The sequence below is a fragment of the Tachysurus fulvidraco genome, chromosome 14, assembly GCF_022655615.1.
Source record: "Tachysurus fulvidraco isolate hzauxx_2018 chromosome 14, HZAU_PFXX_2.0, whole genome shotgun sequence".
Lineage (NCBI taxonomy): Eukaryota > Metazoa > Chordata > Actinopteri > Siluriformes > Bagridae > Tachysurus > Tachysurus fulvidraco.
This window is the reverse complement of record NC_062531.1, coordinates 26,064,149-26,069,148: the sequence shown is the minus strand read 5'-3', so window position 1 is coordinate 26,069,148 and position 5,000 is coordinate 26,064,149.

Below are 5,000 nucleotides of genomic sequence, written 5' to 3'. Positions count from 1 at the left end.
GTGTGTGTGTGCCCTGTGATGGGTTGGCACTCCGTCCAGGGTGTATCCTGCCTCGATGCCCGATGACGCCTGAGATAGGCACAGGCTCCCCGTGACCCGAGAAGTTCGGATAAGCGGTAGGGAATGAATGAATGAACCTCTCTCTCTCTCTTATTAGGACATATCAAATAACCGAACAACACGAGTCCAGATCTAAAATTCTACAGCATTCCACTTTTTTTTTCCTGCATCCATTTACACACATACACACACACACACACACACACACACACTTTGTTAGACAGACGGTTCATTTGAATGTGTGTGATTGTAGAAGATCTATTTTATACAGAGAGTCTGTTTGATGATATGCGACTGTACAGTGTCGTGTTGCACAGAATAATAAACACATCAAATACAAAAAACCTTTGTGTCTTTTTTTATTTTTATTTTTAAATGATAAAGTAATAAAGTTTAATAAAACCGGCTTCATTACACATAATTGTTAACATGCATGAAATAACATCACTGACACTGGAGACTCCTTTTATACTCCTCTTAATAATAATAATAATAATAATAATAATAATAATAATAATAATAATAAGCTTCTCCGTATTTACTGTGATGCTTTGAATCACAAATCCATCCATAGAGTCATGTTTCTTTTCCTCTCTCTTCACTGTCCTGGCCTGTAATGGATGCGCTTCACCGCTAGAGGGAGTAGAGATCTGTCACTAATCCGCTCTGCCTAAAGTTAACGAGTGAATCAGATCATTTGACTCAGTTGACTCTTTCGAGTCGACTCTCGTCTTTCGAGTTTGATACTGTGCTTATAACATGCTTATAGACATAGAATAATTCAAATGCAATTAATATTCAAATGCAAGCCAAAGGAACCACTCACTCTCTTTCTCTCTCTCTCTCTCTCTCTCTCTCTCTCTCTCTCTCTCTCTCTCTCTCTCTCTCTCTCTCTCTCACACACACACACACACACACACACACACACACACATTTGTTGCTTGTAAGGACTAACACAGTTATTGATGTTTTCTACACCCTTACCCTAACTACACCTAACGTCATATTTAGGTGTAGAAAACATTAATAATTGTGTTAGTTAACAAATGTGTGTGTGTGTGTGTGTGTGTGTGTGTGTGTGTGTGTGTGTGTGTGTGTGTGTGTGTTTCATGAGTGGTGCCATTGGCATGCATTTGAATCTTAAGTTTTAAATGCAAACCTGCTGCTTTGGCACACACACCCACACACACACACACACACACACACACACACACACACACACACACACACACACACACACACACTGACAGTATTCTCAGTCTCAGCAAAACAAGTTACTGCACACTTCCCGCTCGGTCAGTGTAACTGTCCTCTTGGTGAACAGTGTGGATGTTAATAACCTCACTGTGCTGCAGCTTTCTGAGGCTTTATTTAGTGTATTAAACACTCCGTAAGCAGAATTCCCAACAGACAGACACACATTATAATGATTTATAAGGAGCTCTGTTCCATCAGACTCCAGCACTGTACGACTGAAGGCTTGCGTATTTTTGAGGGATCTCTGAATCAGTCCAGATTGAGCTGGAATTGGGTTCATGAGTCGCATCTGGACTGCAAGATCCTGGTGAGGAGGAGAGAGAAAGCTCCAGGAGTGTGGAACAGAGCCAGAGGCTGTTCTGGAGTAAGGGGAGAGAAATCCTTTCATGAAACACACACACACACACACACACACACACACACACACACACGCACTCACACACTCACACAAACACAACACAATTATTATGTTTTCTACACCTAAATATAACCTTTACCCTAACATCATATTTAGGTGTAGAAAACATTAATAATTGTGGTGTGTGTTTGTGTGTGTTTGTGTGTGTGTGTGTGAGTGTGAGTGTGTGTGAGAGTTTCACACCAGAGGTGGGAGTAAGTCACACATGTACGAGTCACAAGTAAGTCTCAAGTCATGAACGTCAAGTCAAAGTAAAGTCGAGTCTTTTTTAAATATTTGTCAAGCAAGTCTCAAATTTGCGACTTAAGTCTGACTCGAATCAAGTTGAGTCCCCCATCTCTGAGTCCTTTAACTCAAGTCCGAGTCAAGTCTCAAGTCGTGAACGTCAAGTCAGAGTCAAGTCGAGTCTTTTTTTAATATTTGTCAAGCAAGTCTCAAATTTGCGACTTAAGTCTGACTCGAGTCAAGTCATATGACTCGAGTCCCCCATCTCTGTTTCACACACATTTAGTTAACAATTATAACGAGTACCTGAGCCTCCAGTTTGGCTTTGGATGCTTTACCATTCAAATCAAATGTAAACTTCGTTATTATCCAAATGACGTCTAATAAACTTCCTACCTTCAAATACTAGGCCACGCCCCTTAGCTGAGTCTAACGACTTGTTAACTTTAGTCGAGCTAATTTATCCATCTGGTTAAATCAGAGACTTATGAAGGCTTTGTTTTGCTCTACACTTTATTCTTCTCCACATTCCTGTGTGTTCCCGATTCGGCCCGACGGTCCGATAATACGGCCGATAAACAAAAACGAGGTGTGTGTTGGAACAGGTGAGATTTATAACAGCTACTACGAGCTCCAGGTAAACATGCAGATGATTAGCGACGTCACGAAGCACAGAGAGTTTAAACATCTACAAGGAGTCTGGATTTCTTCTGATTTTAGATCTGTCGCTTTCCGTGTTTCTAAAACCTCCAGGACTTTTCCGGGATCTGAGCTTTTCCCAAATTTAAAACAGATCTCAGTTTGTTTTTCAGGCCCCTTCTCACGTGCTACAGGAAGTCGTGGGTCAGAGCTCAGGGTCGGTGTCCTGGGCATCAGCGGAGATCAGGAGTGTTCGACTAAATAATAATATGTGATGATGATGGTGGTTAAGTCCAGGTGACAGAGACTCAATCACAAGGTGTGGCCTGATGATGCAGTGTGTGTGTGTGTGTGTGTGTGTGTGTGTGTGTGTGTGTGTGTGTGTGTGTTTAATGTTGTATTTTATATGCATAATTAACTCTGAAGGAAAATTTATAGCAAACAGCATGACCTCAACACACTTCACATCTCACTTTCAGCACGTCTCATTTCTGGCTGAAGAACATCTCTTCCTCCTTAAGATCATCAGGATCTTCACACTTCACACTCCACACAACTTTTCTTGCTGCTGGATACTAAGGATTTGTTGACTGCTGCGTGTCCCAGTGACCTGAAGAGAATCATTTCAGGTTTGACGATGTCTCGCTCTCCAGAGCCGAGTTTAGAAGATCTTCATAAAATTGTCTGTTCTTGATGAGATATCCAAACATCTGGCAGAGAAGTTTCTGCAAGCTTAAGCGCTTCTACAGATGTGGGATTCCCAAACTCCTGCTACTGTCAAACATTACCTCAGGATCTCAGGGGCTACTGTAAAAGTCTGGCTGCTCGGGACGTGACCGTCTGGCTGCTCGGGACGTGACCTGGACACGATTAAGTCTGGTGTTGGGAAGGGAATGAAAGGTTCTGCGCAGGAGAGTGGTTTAGTTTAGCGACTGACAGCGTTAGCACTTTGATTGAAGCCAATTCTTCTGCTTATTTGGTCGAAATGAGACTAAACCTACCACCTCCTTGTGCCCGGGAATCTCCCACCAGTGCTGAGGGACCCTGAGAGATCTGACAGGAACGTCCAGCTGAGACCAGTTCTCCTGAAGAACCCAGGCAGTAGTTAGTGTGAATGTTTATACTGTATCATATATCTATGCTAATGAAGTAATTATTCCTAACTCAGGCCTTCATACCATCATTTTTGGTTGTTTTCTATCCACCAGCCATATTTGTCCTCTCACACAGCAGTGATGGACGCGGTGTGAAGACTAGTACGTGTTTCCTCTGAGACGTGTGAAGACAGACAGCTACATCTTCTCAATCTATTGCTCCATGTTCATAACTCTCTCTCAGTAGCTGCTAGCTAATGTGAGGTAACTTCTTAGTGTGCTGATCATCATGGACTGAACGTGCCAGATTCCTCCATCTGTGTGTGATCAGCTGGACAAACCTGGAGCTGCAGGAGGACGCTCTTCTCCTCTTTCAGAGCGACTGAGCTATGCAGCGCTGCTAAACCCATCACACTCATCCTCCCTCTCTCCACCCGTCCCTGCCGCAGGAGGCCGTATCTGATCCCACCATCCACCCCTGTGGTTCACCGGCAACCCGGAGCTTCAGGGTAGTCGAGTGGCAGCGTGAGTCAGATCCATGTCACTGTTTCCAGCATTAGACAGGAAGTGGAGATGTGGGACAGAGATGTGGGACAGAGATGTGAGACAGAGATGTGGGACAGAGATGTGGGACAGAGATGTGAGACAGAGATGTGGGACAGAGATGTGGGACAGAGTTCAGCAGCAGCTCCAAGGAAATGTATTACAGATAAATATAAGTATCAAATAATTAAATATTTATTATTGATATTTAATATTTAAATGTACTGATAGGAGCACAGATCTGTTTTCTTTCTCTTTATCTCTCTCTCTCTCTCTCTCTCTCTCTCTCTCTCTCTCTCCTATTATATTCGTTTACATGTATTTCTTATCTATCTATCTATCTATCTATCTATCTATCTATCTATCTATCTATCTATCTATCTATCTATCTATCTATCTATCTGTCTGTCTATCTGTCTATCTATCTATCTATCTATCTATCTATCTATCTATCTATCTTAGTCTTTCTCTCCCTGTCATTCTTTACTTTTTCCTGCCTTTTGTCATCTTTTCTGCACTTATTTCACTCTCTCTCTCTCTCTCTCTCTCTCTCTCTCTCTGTCTCTCTCTCTCTCTGTCTCTCTCTCTCTCTGTCTCTCTCTCTCTCTCTCTCTCTCTCTCTCTCCTATTATATTCGTTTACATGTATTTCTTATCTATCTATCTATCTATCTATCTATCTATCTATCTATCTATCTATCTATCTATCTATCTATCTATCTATCTATCTATCTATCTATCTATCTATCTTAGTCTTTCTCTCCC